The sequence below is a fragment of the Somniosus microcephalus genome, unplaced genomic scaffold, assembly GCF_052327205.1.
Source record: "Somniosus microcephalus isolate GS21.2 unplaced genomic scaffold, FLI_Smic_1.0 unresolved_chr9, whole genome shotgun sequence".
Classification (NCBI taxonomy): domain Eukaryota; kingdom Metazoa; phylum Chordata; class Chondrichthyes; order Squaliformes; family Somniosidae; genus Somniosus; species Somniosus microcephalus.
The window spans coordinates 2,631,739-2,651,209 of record NW_028225187.1 but is presented as its reverse complement, the minus strand read 5'-3'; the positions used below and the strand labels follow the sequence as shown (position 1 = coordinate 2,651,209).

Here is a 19,471-nt window from a genome sequence, read left to right as displayed (position 1 = left end):
TTGTATCAGTCTTTACAGTAGAGGACACTAAAAATATCCCAACACTGGACAAACAGGGGGCAATGGGGGGGCAGGAGCTAAACACAATTAAAATCACTAAGGAGATGGTACTCAGTAAAATAATGGGACTTAAGGCGGATAAATCCCCCGGGCCTGATGGCCTACATCCTAGGGTCTTGAGAGAAGTGGCGGTAGGGATTGTGGATGCATTGGTGGTCATTTTCCAGAACTCCCTGGACTCAGGAAAGGTCCCGGCAGATTGGAAAACTGCTAATGTAACACCCTTATTTAAGGAGGGAAGTAGACAAAAAGCTGGAAACTATAGACCAGTTAGCCTAACATCTGTGGTTGGCAAAATGTTGGAGTCCATTATTAAGGAAACAGTAACAGAGCATTTGGATAAACATAATTTAATAGGACAGAGTCAGCATGGTTTTACGAAGGGGAAGTCATGTTTGACAAATTTGCTCGAATTCTTTGAGGATGTAACATACAGGGTGGATAAAGGGGAACCAGCGGATGTAGTGTATTTGGACTTCCAAAAGGCATTTGACAAGGTTCCACACAAAAGATTACTGATCAAGATTAAAAAAATCACAGGATTGGGGGTAATATATTGGCATGGGTAGAAGATTGGCTATCTAACAGAAAACAAAGAGTTGGGATAAATGGTTCGTTCTCGGGCTGGCAATCAGTAACTAGTGGTGTTCTGCAGGGGTCAGTGCTGGGACCCCAACTCTTTACAATCTATATTAACGATTTGGAGGAAGGGACCGAGTGCAACATATCCAAGTTTGCCGACTATACAAAGATGGGAGGGAAAGCAGTGAGTGAGGCGGACATAAAAAACCTGCAAAAGGACATAGACAGGCTAAGTGAGTGGGCAGAGATTTGGCAGATGCAATATAATGTTGGAAAGTGTGAGGTTATGCACTTTGGCAGAAAAAATCAAAGAGCAAGTTATTATCTAAATGGAGAGAAACTGCAAAGTGCTACAGTACAAAGGGATCTGGGGGTCCTGGTGCATGAAACACAAAAAGTTAGTATGCAGGTGCAGCAGGTGATCAGGAAGGCCAATGGAATCTTGGCTTTTATTGCAAGGGGGATGGAGTATAAAAACAGGGAAGTCTTGCTGCAGTTATACAGGGTATTGGTGAGGCCACACCTGGAATACTGCGTGCAGTTTTGGTTTCCATATTTAAGAAAAGATATACTTGCTCTTGAGGCGGTTCAGAGAAGGTTCACTCGGTTGATTCCGGAGATGAGGGGGTTGACTTATGAGGAAAGGTTGAGTAGATTGGGACTCTACTCATTGGAGTTCAGAAGAATGAGAGGCGATCTTATCGAAACATATAAGATTGTGAGGGGGCTTGATCGGGTGGATGCAGTGAGGATGTTTCCACTGATGGGTGAAACTAGAACTAGGGGGCATAATCTTAGAATAAGGGGCTGCCCTTTCAAAACTGAGATGAGGAGAAACTTCTTCACTGAGAGGGTAGTAAATCTATGGAATTTGCTACCTCAGAGCTGTGGAAGCTGCGACATTAAATAAATTTAAAACGGAGATAGACATTTTCCTAGCAGATAAGGGAATTAGAGGTTACGGGGAGAGGGCAGGGAAGTGGACGTGAGTCTAGGTTCGGATCAGCCATGATCCTATTGAATGGCGGAGCAGGCCCGAGGGGCCATATGGCCTACTCCTGCTTCTTATGTTCTTAATAGGACTCTCTCTGACCTTTCTCCCCAGTCCATCTCCAGGACCAGTGTGTATCTGAGCCAATGGGACTCTCTCTGACCTTTCTCGCCAGTCCATCTCCAGGGCCAGTGTGTATCTGAGTCAATGGGACTCTCTCTGACCTTTCTCCCCAGTCCATCTCCAAGACCAGTGTGTATCTGAGTCAATGGGACTCTCTCTGACCTTTCTCCCCAGTCCATCTCCAGGACCAGTGTGTATCTGAGTCAATGGGACTCTCTCTGACCTTTCTCCCCAGTCCATCTCCAGGACCAGTGTGTATCTGAGTCAATGGGACTCTGTGACCTTTCTCCCCAGTCCATCTCCAGGACCAGTGTGTATCTGAGTCAATGGGACTCTCTCTGACCTTTCTCCCCAGTCCATCTCCAGGACCAGTGTGTATCTGAGCCAATGGGACTCTCTCTGACCTTTCTCCCCAGTCCATCTCCAGGACCAGTGTGTATCTGAGTCAATGGGACTTTCTCTTACCTTGCTCCCCAGTCGGTCTCTGGAAGCTCTTTGAATCGGAAGGGTTCTCTCCGGTTGGTGCTCACAATCCTGTGCTGGTTAACCGGCTGTTGTTCCTCAGTCGACAATCCCTGTTTACTTCGAGCTGAGCACCTTCGTCAATCACACCATCATTCACCGGGAGATCTAATTGTGGCAAAGCAGAAATTAAGAACAACATTGAAAGCGTGAAATAACGTAATGTAGACTTTTAATCTGCTCACTAATAATCCAATGTGAAGGCGGAGTATTTGTTTGATTTTGTGCCTTTGCTCAGATCCCCAGTTGCGGGGCTGTGTGTTTAGTTTGGGGATTTTCCTCAGATCCCCAGTTGCGGGGCTGTGTGTTTAGTTTGGAGATTTTCCTCAGATCCCCAGTTGCGGGGCTGTGTGTTTAGTTGGGAGATTTTCCTCAGATCCCCAGTTGCGGGGCTGTGTGTTTAGTTTGGAGATTTTCCTCAGATCCCCAGTTGCGGGGCTGTGTGTTTAGTTTGGGGATTTTCCTCAGATCCTCAGTTGCGGGGCTGTGTGTTTAGTTTGGGGATTTTCCTCAGATCCCCAGTTGCGGGGCTGTGTGTTTAGTTTAGAGATTTTCCTCAGATCCCCAGTTGCGGGGCTGTGTGTTTAGTTTGGGGATTTTCCTCAGATCCCCAGTTGCAGGGCTGTGTGTTTAGTTTGGAGATTTTCCTCAGATCCCCAGTTGCGGGGCTGTGTGTTTAGTTTGGGGATTTTCCTCAGATCCTCAGTTGCGGGGCTGTGTGTTTAGTTTGGGGATTTTCCTCAGATCCCCAGTTGCGGGGCTGTGTGTTTAGTTTGGAGATTTTCCTCAGATCCCCAGTTGCGGGGCTGTGTGTTTAGTTTAGAGATTTTCCTCAGATCCCCAGTTGCGGGGCTGTGTGTTTAGTTTGGGGATTTTCCTCAGATCCCCAGTTGCGGGGCTGTGTGTTTAGTTTGGAGATTTTCCTCAGATCCCCAGTTGCGGGGCTGTGTGTTTAGTTTGGAGATTTTCCTCAGATCCCCAGTTGCAGGGCTGTGTGTTTAGTTTGGGGATTTTCCTCAGATCCCCAGTTGCGGGGCTGTGTGTTTAGTTTGGGGATTTTCCTCAGATCCCCCGTTGCGGGGCTGTGTGTTTAGTTTGGGGATTTTCCTCAGATCCCCAGTTGCGGGGCTGTGTGTTTAGTTGGGAGATTTTACTCACAGTAAATTTCCGGCCTCCTGAGACTCCCCCATTCTCACTGCTCTGGGCGGAAATGCGCCATTTTCTGTGCGGAGTTACTGCCCGGAGCGGTGACCCTGTGAAACTCGGGGCTGAGCAGCCGCTGTCGGGCCGGGTGCTGAATGGAGCGGAGTTCCCTCAGTCACAGAGCGCCAGCCTAGAACCAGCGCTGTGACCCACCCTCCCTCGCTGTGATCTAAACTCGGGGCTGAGCAGCCGCTTTCGGGCCGAGTTCCCTCAATAACAGAGCGGGCCCTGTAACCCGGGCAACCAGCCTGTGTCTGACCCTCACTCACCGATCAACCCGCGCCGCCCGGCCCAGCACACAGCAGGGGAGAGGCACTGCGCCTGCGCCGGAGGGCAGGGGAGCGGCACTGCGCCTGCGCCGGACGGCAGGGGAGCGGGCCTGCGCCGGAGGGCAGGGGAGCGGCACTGCGCCAGCGCCGGAGGGCAGGAGAGCGGCACTGCGCCTGCGCCGGAGAGGGAGCAAGGGATCGGCACTGCGCCTGCGCCGGAGGGCAGGGGAGCGGCACTGCGCCGGAGGGCAGGGGAGCGGCACTGCGCCTGCGCCGGAGGGCAGGGGAGCGGCACTGCGCCTGCGCGGGAGAGGGAGCAAGGGAGCGGCACTGCGCCTGCGGGCAGGGGAGCGGCACTGCGCCTGCGCGGCAGAAAGGGAGCGGCACTGCGCCGGAGGGCAGGGGAGCGGCACTGCGCCTGCGCGGGAGAGGAAAGGGAGCGGCACTGCGGCTGCGCGGTAGAGCTGTGTCGCACGAACGCATCAATGTCGCTCCCAGTGGTGGGAGGACTACATCGGAACATATACAGGCCCAGGTTAACGACAGCCATCTTTGTAAAGGAGGCAGGAAAGTTTCAGTGCGACGTCACCATATGCCTGAGACAAAGAGCCTTGTGTCCAATGCGGGGAATAAAGGCCCACAGCCTCCCCGGGCCCCGGGCCCTGAACAAGGGACTGGAGAAACTCACTGCCCTGCGGATCAGACAATCAGCCGGCGCTAGTCCCGCCCCTCGGGCTCCCCGATTGGTTGGCGGATTTGCCGCCGGTTCGCTCCTCCAGCCCCGCCCACTGGGTGCCGCTAGCCCCGCCCCTCGGGCTCCCCGATTGGTTGGAGGACCCGCCGCCCGCTCGCTCCCTATTGGTCGGAAGCTCCCGTCAATCAGGCCGAGTTCGCGCGTCACATGTTTATGGGACGATGACTTCAGTGGGGCCGCCGGCCCAAGTCAAGTGTTTGAGGCTCCGCGAGGTTCAATCCGCTCTGTTCGCTTTCCGGGACCCTAAAACTACCAGGTTTGTGTTTACCGTCATTTATTTCTCCGTCCCTCTCCACTCGTCCGTCTAACTGAGAAAACTCGCTTTCGGCCCGTAATTCCGACTCTTAAACCGTTAACGACCGTCACCCAGAGTTTCGCCTCCGAGCATGCGCACTAGCAGCTGGTCCTGGGACTCTGCCCCTGAGCATGCGCACTAGCAGCTGGTCCTGGGACTCTGCCCCTGAGCATGCGCACTAGCAGCTGGTCCTGGGACTCTGCCCCTGAGCATGCGCACTAGCAGCTGGTCCTGGGACTCTGCCCCTGAACATGCCCACTAGCAGCTGGTCCTGGGACTCTGACCCTGAGCATGCCCACTAGCAGCTGGCCCTGGGACTCTGCCGCTGAGCATGCCCACTAGCAGCTGGTCCTGGGACTCTGCCCCTGAGCATGCGCACTAGCAGCTGGTCCTGGGACTCTGCCCCTGAGCATGCCCACTAGCAGCTGGTCCTGGGACTCTGCCCCTGAGCATGCCCACTAGCAGCTGGTCCTGGGACTCTGCCCCTGAGCATGCCCACTAGCAGCTGGTCCTGGGACTCTGCCCCTGAGCATGCCCACTAGCAGCTGGTCCTGGGACTCTGCCCCTGAGCATGCCCACTAGCAGCTGGTCCTGGGACTCTGCCCCTGAGCATGCCCACTAGCAGCTGGTCCTGGGACTCTGCCCCTGAGCATGCCCACTAGCAGCTGGTCCTGGGACTCTGCCCCTGAGCATGCCCACAAGCAGCTGGTCCTGGGACTCTGCCCCCTGAGCATGCGCACTAGCAGCTGGTCCTGGGACTCTGCCCCTGAGCATGCCCACTAGCAGCTGGTCCTGGGACTCTGGGCCCCTGAGCATGCCCACTAGCAGCTGGTCCTGGGACTCTGGGCCTGAGCATGCCCACTAGCAGCTGGTCCTGGGACTCTGCCCCTGAGCATGCCCACTAGCAGCTGCTCCTGGGACTCTGCCCCTGAGCATGCCCACTAGCAGCTGCTCCTGGGACTCTGCCCCTGAGCATCCCCACTAGCAGCTGGTCCTGGGACTCTGCCCCTGAGCATGCGCACTAGCAGCATGGTCCTGGAACTCTGCCCCTGAGCATGCGCACTAGCAGCTGGTCCTGGGACTCTGCCCTTGAGCATGCGCACTCTCAGCTGGTCCTGGGACCCTACCCCTGAGCATGCCCACTAGCAGCAGGTCCTGGGACTCTGGGCCCCTGAGCATGTGCACTAGCAGCTGTTCCTGGGACTCTGCCCCTGAGCATGCCCACTAGCAGCTGGTCCTGGGACTCTGCCCCTGAGCATGCGCACTAGCAGCTGGTCCTTGGACTCTGGGCCGCTGAGCCTGCGCACTAGCAGCTGGTCCTGGGACTCTGCCCCTGAGCATGCCCACTAGCAGCTGGTCCTGGGACTCTGCCCCTGAGCATGCCCACTAGCAGCTTGTCCTGGGACTCTGCCCCTGAACATGCCCACTAGCAGCTGGTCCTGGGACTCTGCCCCTGAGCATGCCCACTAGCAGCTGGTCCTGGGACTCTGCCCCTGAGCATGCCCACTAGCAGCTGGTCCTGGGACTCTGCCCCTGAGCATGCCCACTAGCAGCTGGTCCTGGGACTCTGCCCCTGAGCATGCCCACTAGCAGCTGGTCCTGGGACTCTGACCCTGAGCATGCGCACTAGCAGCTGGTCCTGGGACTCTGCCCCCTGAGCATGCGCACTAGCAGCTGGTCCTGGGACTCTGCCCCTGAGCATGCGCACTAGCAGCTGGTCCTGGGACCCTACCCCTGAGCATGCCCACTAGCAGCTGGTCCTGGGACTCTGCCCCTGAGCATGCGCACTAGCAGCTGGTCCTTGGACTCTGGGCCCCTGAGCATGCCCACTAGCAGCTGGTCCTGGGACTCTGCCCCTGAGCATGCCCACTAGCAGCTGGTCCTGGGACTCTGCCCCTGAGCATGCCCACTAGCAGCTTGTCCTGGGACTCTGCCCCTGAACATGCCCACTAGCAGCTGGTCCTGGGACTCTGCCGCTGAGCATGCCCACTAGCAGCTGGTCCTGGGACTCTGCCCCTGAGCATCCCCACTAGCAGCTGGTCCTGGGACTCTGCCCCTGAGCATGCGCACTAGCAGCATGGTCCTGGAACTCTGCCCCTGAGCATGCGCACTAGCAGCTGGTCCTGGGACTCTGCCCTTGAGCATGCGCACTCGCAGCTGGTCCTGGGACCCTACCCCTGAGCATGCCCACCAGCAGCTGGTCCTGGGACTCTGGGCCCCTGAGCATGTGCACTAGCAGCTGTTCCTGGGACTGTGCCCCTGAGCATGCCCACTAGCAGCTGGTCCTGGGACTCTGCCCCTGAGCATGCGCACTAGCAGCTGGTCCTGGGACCCTGGGCCCCTGAGCATGCCCACTAGCAGCTGGTCCTGGGACTCTGCCCCTGAGCATGCCCACTAGCAGCTGGTCCTGGGACTCTGCCCCCTGAGCATGCCCACTAGCAGCTGGTCCTGGGACTCTGCCCCTGAGCATGCGCACTAGCAGCTGGTCCTGGGACTCTGCCCCTGAGCATGCGCACTAGCAGCTGGTCCTGGGACTCTGCTGCCCCTGAGCATGCCCACTAGCAGCTGGTCCTCGGACTCTGCTGCCCCTGAGCATGCCCACTAGCAGCTGGTCCTCGGACTCTGCTGCCCCTGAGCATGCCCACTAGCAGCTGGTCCTGGGACTCTACCCCTGAGCATGCGCACTAGCAGCTGGTCCTGGGACTCTGCCCCTGAGCATGCGCACTAGCAGCTGGTCCTGGGACTCTGCTGCCCCTGAGCATGCCCACTAGCAGCTGGTCCTCGGACTCTGCTGCCCCTGAGCATGCCCACGAGCAGCTGGTCCTGGGACTCCGCTGCCCCTGAGCATGCGCACTAGCAGCTGGTCCTGGGACTCTGCCCCTGAGCATGTGCACTAGCAGCTGGTCCTGGGACTCTGCCCCTGAGCATGCGCACTAGCAACTGGTCCTGGGACTCTGCCCCTGAGCATGCGCACTAGCAGCTGGTCCTGGGACTCTGCCCCTGAGCATGCGCACCAGCAGCTTGTCCTGGGACTCTGCCCCTGAGCATGCCCACTAGCAGCTGGTCCTGGGACTCTGCCCCTGAGCATGCCCACTAGCAGCTGGTCCTGGGACTCTGCCCCTGAGCATGCCCACTAGCAGCTGGTCCTGGGACTCTGCCCCTGAGCATGCCCACTAGCAGCTGGTCCTGGGACTCTGCCCCTGAGCATGCCCACTAGCAGCTGGTCCTGGGACTCTGCCCCTGAGCATGCCCACTAGCAGCTGGTCCTGGGACTCTGACCCTGAGCATGCCCACTAGCAGCTGGTCCTGGGACTCTGCCCCTGAGCATGCGCACTCGCAGCTGGTCCTGGGACTCTGCCCCTGAGCATGCCCACTAGCAGCTGGTCCTGGGACTCTGGGCCTGAGCATGCCCACTAGCAGCTGGTCCTGGGACTCTGCCCCTGAGCATGCCCACTAGCAGCTGGTCCTGGGACTCTGCCCCTGAGCATGCGCACTAGCAGCTGGTCCTGGGACTCTGCCCTTGAGCATGCGCACTCGCAGCTGGTCCTGGGACCCTACCCCTGAGCATGCCCACTAGCAGCTGGTCCTGGGACTCTGCCCCTGAGCATGCCCACTAGCAGCTGGTCCTGGGACTCTGCATCTGAGCATGCCCACTAGCAGCTGGTCCTGGGACTCTGCCCCTGAGCATGCCCACTAGCAGCTGGTCCTGGGACTCTGCCCCCTGAGCATGCCCACTAGCAGCTGGTCCTGGGACTCTGCCCCTGAGCATGCGCACTAGCAGCTGGTCCTGGGACTCTGGGCCCCTGAGCATGCCCACTAGCAGCTGGTCCTGGGGCTCTGCCCCTGAGCATGCCCACTAGCAGCTGGTCCTGGGACTCTGACCCTGAGCATGCGCACTAGCAGCTGGTCCTGGGACTCTGGGCCCCTGAGCATGCCCACTAGCAGCTGGTCCTGGAACCCTGCCCCTGAGCATGCCCACTAGCAGCTGGTCCTGGGACTCTGCTGCCCCTGAGCATGCCCACTAGCAGCTGGTCCTGGAACCCTGCCCCTGAGCATGCCCATTAGCAGCTGGTCCTGGGACTCTGCCCCCTGAGCATGCGCACTAGCAGCTGGTCCTGGGACTCTGCCCCTGAGCATGCGCACTAGCAGCTGGTCCTGGGACTCTGGGCCTGAGCATGCCCACTAGCAGCTGGTCCTGGGACTCTGCCCCTGAGCATGCCCACTAGCAGCTGGTCCTGGGACTCTGCCCCTGAGCATGCCCACTAGCAGCTGGTCCTGGGACTCTGCCCCTGAGCATGTGCACTAGCAGCTGGTCCTGGGACTCTGCCCCTGAGCATGCGCACTAGCAGCTGGTCCTGGGACTCTGCCCTTGAGCATGCGCACTCGCAGCTGGTCCTGGGACCCTACCCCTGAGCATGCCCACTAGCAGCTGGTCCTGGGACTCTGGGCCCCTGAGCATGTGCACTAGCAGCTGTTCCTGGGACTCTGCCCCTGAGCATGCCCACTAGCAGCTGGTCCTGGGACTCTGGGCCCCTGAGCATGCCCACTAGCAGCTGGTCCTGGGACTCTGCCCCTGAGCATGCCCACTAGCAGCTGGTCCTGGGACACTGCCCCTGAGCATGCGCACTAGCAGCTGGTCCTGGGACTCTGGGCCCCTGAGCATGCGCACTAGCAGCTGGTCCTGGGACTCTGACCCTGAGCATGCCCACTAGCAGCTGGTCCTGGGACTCTGCCCCTGAGCATGCCCACTAGCAGCTGGTCCTCGGACTCTGCTGCCCCTGAGCATGCCCACTAGCAGCTGGTCCTGGGACTCCGCTGCCCCTGAGCATGCGCACTAGCAGCTGGTCCTGGGACTCTGCCCCTGAGCATGCCCACTAGCAGCTGGTCCTGGGACTCTGGGCCCCTGAGCATGCCCACTAGCAGCTGGTCCTGGGACTCTGCCCCTGAGCATGCCCACTAGCAGCTGGTCCTGGGACTCTGCCCCTGAGTATGCCCACTAGCAGCTGGTCCTGGGACTCTGCCCCTGAGCATGCCCACTAGCAGCTGGTCCTGGGACTCCGCTGCCCCTGAGCATGCGCACTAGCAGCTGGTCCTGGGACTCTGCCCCTGAGCATGCCCACTAGCAGCTGGTCCTGGGACTCTGCCCCTGAGCATGCCCACTAGCAGCTGGTCCTGGGACTCTGCCCCTGAGCATGCCCACTAGCAGCTGGTCCTGGGACTCTGCCCCTGAGCATGCCCACTAGCAGCTGGTCCTGGGACTCTGCCCCTGAGCATCCCCACTAGCAGCTGGTCCTGGGACTCTGCCCCTGAGCATGCCCACTAGCAGCTGGTCCTGGGACTCTGCCCCTGAGCATGCGCACTAGCAGCTGGTCCTGGGACTCTGCCCCTGAGCATGCGCACTAGCAGCTGGTCCTGGGACTCTGTCCCTGAGCATGCCCACTAGCAGCTGGTCCTGGGACTCTGCCCCTGAGCATGCCCACTAGCAGCTGGTCCTGGGACTCTGCCCCTGAGCATGCCCACTAGCAGCTGGTCCTGGGACTCTGTCCCTGAGCATGCCCACTAGCAGCTGGTCCTGGGACTCTGCCCCTGAGCATGCGCACTAGCAGCTGGTCCTGGGACTCTGCTGCCCCTGAGCATGCGCACTAGCAGCTGGTCCTGGGACTCTGCCCCCTGAGCATGCGCACTAGCAGCTGGTCCTGGGACTCTGCCCCTGAGCATGCCCACTAGCAGCTGGTCCTGGGACTCTGCCCCCTGAGCATGCGCACTAGCAGCTGGTCCTGGGACTCTGCCCCTGAGCATGCCCACTAGCAGCTGGTCCTGGGACTCTGCCCCTGAGCATGCCCACTAGCAGCTGTTCCTGGAACTCTGCCCCTGAGCATGCCCACTAGCAGCTGGTCCTGGGACTCTGCCCCTGAGCATGCGCACTAGCAGCTGGTCCTTGGACTCTGGGCCCCTGAGCATGCCCACTAGCAGCTGGTCCTGGGACTCTGCCCCTGAGCATGCCCACTAGCAGCTGGTCCTGCGACTCTGCCCCTGAGCATGCCCACTAGCAGCTTGTCCTGGGACTCTGCGCCTGAACATGCCCACTAGCAGCTGGTCCTGGGACTCTGCCGCTGAGCATGCCCACTAGCAGCTGGTCCTGGGACTCTGCCCCTGAGCATCCCCACTAGCAGCTGGTCCTGGGACTCTGCCCTTGAGCATGCGCACTCGCAGCTGGTCCTGGGACTCTACCCCTGAGCATGCCCACCAGCAGCTGGTCCTGGGACTCTGGGCCCCTGAGCATGTGCACTAGCAGCTGTTCCTGGGACTCTGCCCCTGAGCATGCCCACTAGCAGCTGGTCCTGGGACTCTGCCCCTGAGCATGCGCACTAGCAGCTGGTCCTGGGACCCTGGGCCCCTGAGCATGCCCACTAGCAGCTGGTCCTGGGACTCTGCCCCTGAGCATGCCCACTAGCAGCTGGTCCTGGGACTCTGCCCCCTGAGCATGCCCACTAGCAGCTGGTCCTGGGACTCTGCCCCTGAGCATGCGCACTAGCAGCTGGTCCTGGGACTCTGCCCCTGAGCATGCGCACTAGCAGCTGGTCCTGGGACTCTGCTGCCCCTGAGCATGCCCACTTGCAGCTGGTCCTGGGACTCCGCTGCCCCTGAGCATGCGCACTAGCAGCTGGTCCTCGGACTCTGCTGCCCCTGAGCATGCCCACTAGCAGCTGGTCCTGGGACTCCGCTGCCCCTGAGCATGCGCACTAGCAGCTGGTCCTGGGACTCTACCCCTGAGCATGCGCACAAGCAGCTGGTCCTGGGACTCTGCCCCTGAGCATGCGCACTAGCAGCTGGTCCTGGGACTCTGCTGCCCCTGAGCATGCCCACTAGCAGCTGGTCCTCGGACTCTGCTGCCCCTGAGCATGCCCACTAGCAGCTGGTCCTCGGACTCTGCTGCCCCTGAGCATGCCCACGAGCAGCTGGTCCTGGGACTCCGCTGCCCCTGAGCATGCGCACTAGCAGCTGGTCCTGGGACTCTGCCCCTGAGCATGTGCACTAGCAGCTAGTCCTGGGACTCTGCCCCTGAGCATGCCCACTAGCAGCTGGTCCTGGGACTCTGCCCCTGAGCATGCCCACTAGCAGCTGGTCCTGGGACTCTGCCCCTGAGCATGCCCACTAGCAGCTGGTCCTGGGACTCTGACCCTGAGCATGCGCACTCGCAGCTGGTCCTGGGACTCTGCCCCTGAGCATGCCCACTAGCAGCTGGTCCTGGGACTCTGGGCCTGAGCATGCCCACTAGCAGCTGGTCCTGGGACTCTGCATCTGAGCATGCCCACTAGCAGCTGGTCCTGGGACTCTGCCCCTGAGCATGCCCACTAGCAGCTGGTCCTGGGACTCTGCCCCCTGAGCATGCCCACTAGCAGCTGGTCCTGGGACTCTGCCCCTGAGCATGCGCACTAGCAGCTGGTCCTGGGACTCTGGGCCCCTGAGCATGCCCACTAGCAGCTGGTCCTGGGGCTCTGCCCCTGAGCATGCCCACTAGCAGCTGGTCCTGGGACTCTGACCCTGAGCATGCGCACTAGCAGCTGGTCCTGGGACTCTGGGCCCCTGAGCATGCCCACTAGCAGCTGGTCCTGGAACCCTGCCCCTGAGCATGCCCACTAGCAGCTGGTCCTGGGACTCTGCTGCCCCTGAGCATGCCCACTAGCAGCTGGTCCTGGAACCCTGCCCCTGAGCATGCCCACTAGCAGCTGGTCCTGGGACTCTGCCCCCTGAGCATGCGCACTAGCAGCTGGTCCTGGGACTCTGCCCCTGAGCATGCGCACTAGCAGCTGGTCCTGGGACTCTGGGCCTGAGCATGCCCACTAGCAGCTGGTCCTGGGACTCTGCCCCTGAGCATGCCCACTAGCAGCTGGTCCTGGGACTCTGCCCCTGAGCATGCCCACTAGCAGCTGGTCCTGGGACTCTGCCCCTGAGCATGTGCACTAGCAGCTGGTCCTGGGACTCTGCCCCTTAGCATGCGCACTAGCAGCTGGTCCTGGGACTCTGCCCTTGAGCATGCGCACTCGCAGCTGGTCCTGGGACCCTACCCCTGAGCATGCCCACTAGCAGCTGGTCCTGGGACACTGCCCCTGAGCATGCGCACTAGCAGCTGGTCCTGGGACACTGCCCCTGAGCATGCGCACTAGCAGCTGGTCCTGGGACTCTGGGCCCCTGAGCATGCGCACTAGCAGCTGGTCCTGGGACTCTGACCCTGAGCATGCCCACTAGCAGCTGGTCCTGGGACTCTGCCCCTGAGCATGCCCACTAGCAGCTGGTCCTCGGACTCTGCTGCCCCTGAGCATGCCCACTAGCAGCTGGTCCTGGGACTCCGCTGCCCCTGAGCATGCGCACTAGCAGCTGGTCCTGGGACTCTGCCCCTGAGCATGCCCACTAGCAGCTGGTCCTGGGACTCTGCCCCTGAGCATGCCCACTAGCAGCTGGTCCTGGGACTCCGCTGCCCCTGAGCATGCGCACTAGCAGCTGGTCCTGGGACTCTGCCCCTGAGCATGCCCACTAGCAGCTGGTCCTGGGACTCTGGGCCCCTGAGCATGCCCACTAGCAGCTGGTCCTGGGACTCTGCCCCTGAGCATGCGCACTAGCAGCTGGTCCTGGGACTCTGCTGCCCCTGAGCATGCCCACTAGCAGCTGGTCCTGGGACTCTGCCCCTGAGCATGCCCACTAGCAGCTGGTCCTGGGACTCTGCTGTCCCTGAGCATGCCCACTAGCAGCTGGTCCTGGGACTCTGCCCCTGAGCATGCCCACTAGCAGCTGGTCCTGGGACTCTGCTGTCCCTGAGCATGCCCACTAGCAGCTGGTCCTGGGACTCTGGGCCCCTGAGCATGCCCACTAGCAGCTGGTCCTGGGACTCCGCTGCCCCTGAGCATGCGCACTAGCAGCTGGTCCTGGGACTCCGCTGCCCCTGAGCATGCGCACTAGCAGCTGGTCCTGGGACTCTGCCCCTGAGCATGCGCACTAGCAGCTGGTCCTGGGACTCCGCTGCCCCTGAGCATGCGCACTAGCAGCTGGTCCTGGGACTCTGCCCCTGAGCATGCGCGTTCTAAACCCCAACAAGCATGCTGACATTGAGGTGCCCTGAGAGGAATCGGTCATTTGCCTTTGATCAATAACCCTCATGGTCTTGAGGACCTCCATCAGGCTGGCCCTCATCCTTCGCTGCTTCAGTGCAAAAAAAAGCCCCAAACTTCTCCAATCTCTGTTACTAACTGCTCTTTGGAACAGAGGAGACTGAGGGAGACTTGATTGAGGTGTATAAAATTATGAGGGGCCTGGATAGAGTGGGTAGGAAGGACCTATTTTCCTTAGCAGCGAGGTCAATAACCAGGGGCCATAGATTTAAAGTAATTGGTAGAAGGATTACAGGGGGGTTGAGGAGAACTTTTTTCACTCAGCGTGGTCGGGGTCTGGAACTTTCTGCCTGAAAGGGTGGTAGAGGCAGAAACCCTCATCTCAGTTAAAAAGTACTTGGAGATGCACCTGAAGTGCTGTCACCTGCAGGGCTACGGACCAAGAGCTGGAAAGTGAGATTAGGCTGGAAAGCTGTTTTTTGGCCGGCTCAGGCACGATGGGCCGAATGGCCTCCTTCTGTGCCCTAAATTTCTGTGATTCTATGATAACCCCTCCATTGCTCGACAGTCTGGGTCAAAATGGAGTGAAAAAGAAAAACAAAGAACTTAAAGAAAGAAAAGAAAGACTTGCATTTATATAGCGCCTTTCACGTCCATCACACGTCCCAAAGCGCTTTACAGCCAATGAAGTGGAGTCACTGTTGTAATGTAGCAAAAGCGGCAGCCAATTTGCGCCCAGCAACATCCCACAAACAGCAATTCCAAAATTCTATAGATTATGGAACAGTTCCTGCAGATTGGAGGGTGGCAAATGTAACCCCGCTATTAGCCTAACATCAGTAGTAGGGAAAGTGCTAGACTCGATTATAAAGGATGTGATAACACGACACTTAGAAAATATCAACGGGATTAGACCGAGTCAACATGGATTGATGAAAGGGAAATCGAGTTTGACAAACCGACTGGAGTTTTTTGAGGATGTAACTGGTAGAATAGATAAGGGAGAACCAGTGGATGTGGTGTATGTGGTAAACCACTGTTGTTCACTCCACTGTTGTTCACTTCACTGTTGTTCAATCTTGCCCACTGTTGTACCTGTCTGTGTATGCCTCAGCTGGCTCCGCCCCTGGCTCCACCCATATGCCCTGGTATAAAGGCGGCTGCTCTGCAGTTCCCCAGGCATTCAGGACCGGTCGACCACTAGAGGCATGCCTTCGTTCTTCAGCTAATAAAAGCCTGTTTGTTACTCTCTTAACTTCCAGTCTTTCTCAGTAATTGATAGCGCATCAGTGTATTTGGAATTTCAGAAGGCCTTTGATTAAAGTCCCACATCAGAGGTTAGTGTGCAAAATTAAAGCTCATGGGATTGGGGGTAATATACTGACATGGATTAAAAATTGGTTAACAGACAGGAAACAGAGAATAGGAATAAATGGGTCTTTTTCTGGGTGGCAGGCGGTGACGAGTGGGGTACCGCAGGGATCAGTGCTTGGGCCCCAGCTATTCACTATATATATCAATGATTTGGATGAGAGAACCAAATGTAATATTTCCAAGTTTGCTGACGACACGAAACTAGGTGGGATTGTGAGTTGTGAGGAGGATGCAAAGAGGCTTCAAGGCGATTTAGACAAGTTGAGTGAGCGGGCAAATACATGGCAGATGCAGTATAACGTGGATAAATGTGAAGTTATCCACTTCGGTAGAAAAAACAGAAAGGCAGAGTATTATTTAAATGGTGATAGATTGGGAAATGTTGATGTACAAAGGGACCTGGGTGTCCTTGTGCACCAGTCACTGAAAGCACACATGCAGGTGCAGCAAGCAGTTAGGAAGGCAAATGGTATGCTGGCCTTCATTGCAAGAGGATTTGAGTACAGGAGCGAGGATGTCTTACTGCAGTTATACAGGGCCTTGGTGAGACCACACCTGGAGCACTGTGTGCAGTTTTGGTCTCCTTACCTAAGAAAGGATATACTTGCCATAGAGGGAGTGCAGCCAAGGTTCACCAGACTGATTCCTGGGATGGCAGGGCTGTTGTATGAGGAGAGATTGGGTCGACTAGGCCTGTATTCACTAGAGTTTAGAAGAATGAGAGGGGATCTCATTGAAACGTATAAAATTCTGACAGGGCTAGTCTGGGTGCAGGGAGGATGTTTCCCCTGGCTGGGGGTTTAGAACGAGGGGTCACAGTCTCAGGATATGGGGTCAGCTATTTAGGACTGAGATGAGAAATTTCTTCACTCAGAGGGTGGTGAACCTGTGGAATTCTCTACCACAGCAGGCTGTGGAGGCCAAGTCACTGAATATATTTAAGAAGGTAGATAGATAGATTTCTAGACACAAAAGGCATCAAGGGGTATGGGGAGAGAGCGGGAATATGGTATTGAGATAGAGGATCAGCCATGATCATATTGAATGGTGGAGCAGGCTCGAAGGGCCGAATGGCCGAATCCTGCTCCTATTTTTCTATGTTTCTATGCAACGTAATAATGACTAGATAATCTGTTTTTTTAGTGATGTTGATATTGGCCAGGACACCGGGGATAATTCCCCTAATCTTCTTCGAAATAGTGCCCTGGGATCATTTACGTCCACCCGAGAGAGCAGACGAGGCCTCGGTTTAACGTCTGATCTGAAAGACGGCACCTCCGACAGTGCCGCACTCCCTCAGCACTGCACTGGAGTATCAGCCTGGATTTTTGGGCTCAAGTCTCTGGAGTGGGACTTGAACCCACAACCTCTGACTCAGAGGCGAGGGTGCATTTACTCACCGCCCTTCACGACCCCAGGATGCCCATAACACTTCAGGGCCAATTCATTGATTTTGAATTGCTGTCGCTGTTGTAATGTGGGGAAAGGTGCCAGCCAATTTATACTCGGGGACCCTCCGTTATTCCTTCCCCTGGCTTCCCTCAGAATCCTCGGATGGAAACCATCATGTCCCTGGGATTTGTTCCCCCTCCGTTTGAGGAACGTCTTCAGTCCTGTATCTTGTAGCTTTTAAAAGCTCTTTCGAATAATTTGTCCGTGACTACACTGTTGTGGAGTATTTTAAACCAACACTCGACACAAGGTTTTAGATCGATAGTCAAGTTGTCTTTATTGCAATGGTGGGGAAACAGTCTGCTCTGTCTTAGCCAGACCTTTCCAAATTGGTACAGCAAACACTACATTTTTATACATTACAAGACACATGTCAAAATTCATTCCTGCCACCCGATTGGACCTTGGCCCGCATGCACCTTCACTGATTGGTTGCCTATGCTGCATTACATTAAAGCACCACCTTTATCATCGGCCGTTATCCCACAAGCTGTTGTTGCACCCATGACCTTTGTTTATGCCAGATGGGTCTCATCAACATTGTACTTCTGACTCATTGTCCTCCTTTCCTGCCTCTCTCGGCCTCTTTCATTGGTTTACTTCCCTGTCAGAACAGAACTTACATCCTCTTAGGTCTCTTATGGTTTCCACATCCGACTATGTTATCAACTTAGAAAAAGCTTACTACTGCAAAAGGCCCATTAGATTGTTGTCTTTATTACACCATTCAGTGAAACTGCCAGCGATGTCAGTTTAACTCTTTCCCCACTGCAATCCCCCCTTTTGGTACTTGGCCCTTGCCCAAGTTAAACCACATGTAGAAGCATCGCTGTGCCTCCTGCCCCATGCGGTGATCAGGCGCTGGTTCGGGAGGCCCTGCATACCCATCATGTTTAGAGCAATCTTGTGTTTTCCGACTCGCTTTAGCTCTTTGTTTGGTCCGTTTCTTTTTACAAGTGGTGCATGCTGCTATTCCCCATCCTATAGCCATGACTAACTGTACTATCACTAATATATGAGAAATGATGCGGATCCATGGGTGTATGTTGACATTCACTCCCCAATCCCACAGCTTCTCATACCACAGGATGTCCTGTAGCTCTACCTCGATGTCCCTTTTGTCGAAATCTCGACTCTCAGTGGGACTCTGAAACGATCAGCTCCAGTAGATGTTCTTTTTTAATAAATTTTTACTTGTCGCAAGGAGAGCATCCCGCTCAGTCAAAGGCTAGCAGAGACTCTCCAGAATTACAGATTAACAACACATTTATACAGTAAAGTAAACAGGTTATGGTTTCTTCATGTGTCTTTCAAGTCAGACAAAGGGACAAAGAGTTCTTCAATCTTTAACTAAGTTTCTACATATTTCTAAAGTCTGGCGTAGCGAAAGACTATTGATAATACAATGGGTAGTTATTTATTCTAGACTATTTAATTAAGACCATCAGTATTGAATGGAATGTAGATACTTCATACAGTATGTTTCTTCTGTTATCTGGTGGCCAAGCCTCTGGCCAGGTGGCTTGCGTAAGGTTCCCTTTACTCATGTAAATGGTCTTTGTTTGCAACGCAGATAAGCAACAGTTTACAGTGTTTAGTCACGGTTAATATGTTTAAGGAAGGAATAGAGGACATTTCTGCAGAGGCTTCTGGGAGGACTGGGACTCCATTTTGTTTGTCAAAAAGGGGCACATGTAACTATATTCAGCTTTAAAAGGTACATTTCCACCCTTTCTAACTCCCCAAGATCCCTTTGCAGCACTATGTACTGTTTCACCATCTTACTTAAATCCTCTTTCATTTCTTGCAGATCCTCTTGCAGGCGGGGTATTGGGGCCCTAACTGGATCTTCATAATTAACCAACTCATCCTTTTGACTATCTGGCACATTTAGTTTTATCTCCTCCCTTGAATGTCCATACACCAATCTGGTGTGTCCAATTGTCACAGGGACCTTTGGCGTAAAGCAAAAGTTAGGCATTGTGATTGCACATACAAGGTTACTATATTGGTACTCAGTCTCTGTGGTGGCTATACAATACTCCCCTTTGCCTCTATATCCCGAGCGGGTGTGATGGTGATCAACATGTGATAATTCCAACACACACCCCTCTGTCTTATTATAGCCGCACTCATCCTTACGGCCTTCTCCTACCGGATGTGGGCATATCGTAAGCGTGCCTTTCCCGTGGCATCCGTTTAGGGAGACTCCTCTCATAGTACCATTCTTCCTGATGGCATAGGTATCAATTGGATAGTATTGGAGGTATGTCTCACCCCTCACTATGCCTATGTTTGTTACCTGGTACTGTGGGTATGGAGTCGTGTCTAGTCCCACCACTGGTATCAGGAGTACCATGCCTATCATTGCTGTCACTTCTGCTTTACATTTTTGTATCACTGGATATACTCTGGTTATCCCTTTGAGGGTGCAAGCACTCCGAGGGCCTGGATTATGGCTCAGGCCATAGAGCTGTGTGCTGTTAATCCAGTCTGGTACCTCGCCTCGCTGTATCTGTGCCAGATTATGTTTTAACTGTCCGGTGATCCATTGGCCATAGGCATGACACAAGCCTCTCCCTACCCCGTCTTTTGCCTGTTCCTCATCTCTATGGTTTAGTTTGTTGATAATGCTAGCATGGTCCTCTATAACCTTGATTCCCTCGAGTAATTTCCTTATCGTATGTCCTCCCAACTCTGATCCTTGTCGAACCAAACCAGTTTCCTTCTCTAAAATCT

General features: G+C 56.2%; 3 protein-coding genes across 5 annotated transcripts in view; 1 reads left to right on the top strand and 2 right to left on the bottom strand.

Annotated features, from left to right (window-relative positions):
* Positions 1-3,835, bottom strand: part of LOC147084224 (NACHT, LRR and PYD domains-containing protein 3-like) — a 299,061-nt gene extending 295,226 nt beyond the window's left edge. For both annotated transcript variants that reach the window (XM_085979477.1, XM_085979478.1), the window contains exons 1-2: positions 3,751-3,835; positions 2,222-2,386 (exon numbers count right to left, since the gene is read on the bottom strand). The gene's annotated coding sequence lies outside the window, so the exon portion shown is untranslated. The remainder of the gene's footprint in view (positions 1-2,221; positions 2,387-3,750) is intronic.
* Positions 1-19,471, bottom strand: part of LOC147084213 (uncharacterized) — a 746,547-nt gene that overhangs the window by 42,039 nt on the left and 685,037 nt on the right. The window lies entirely within an intron of this gene.
* LOC147084221 (uncharacterized) overlaps positions 4,676-19,471 on the top strand; it is a 134,897-nt gene continuing 120,101 nt past the window's right edge. Inside the window, exon 1 of one of the 2 annotated variants that reach the window (XM_085979472.1) lies at positions 4,676-4,760. The gene's annotated coding sequence lies outside the window, so the exon portion shown is untranslated. The remainder of the gene's footprint in view (positions 4,761-19,471) is intronic. The other variant, XM_085979471.1, reaches the window with a different exon arrangement.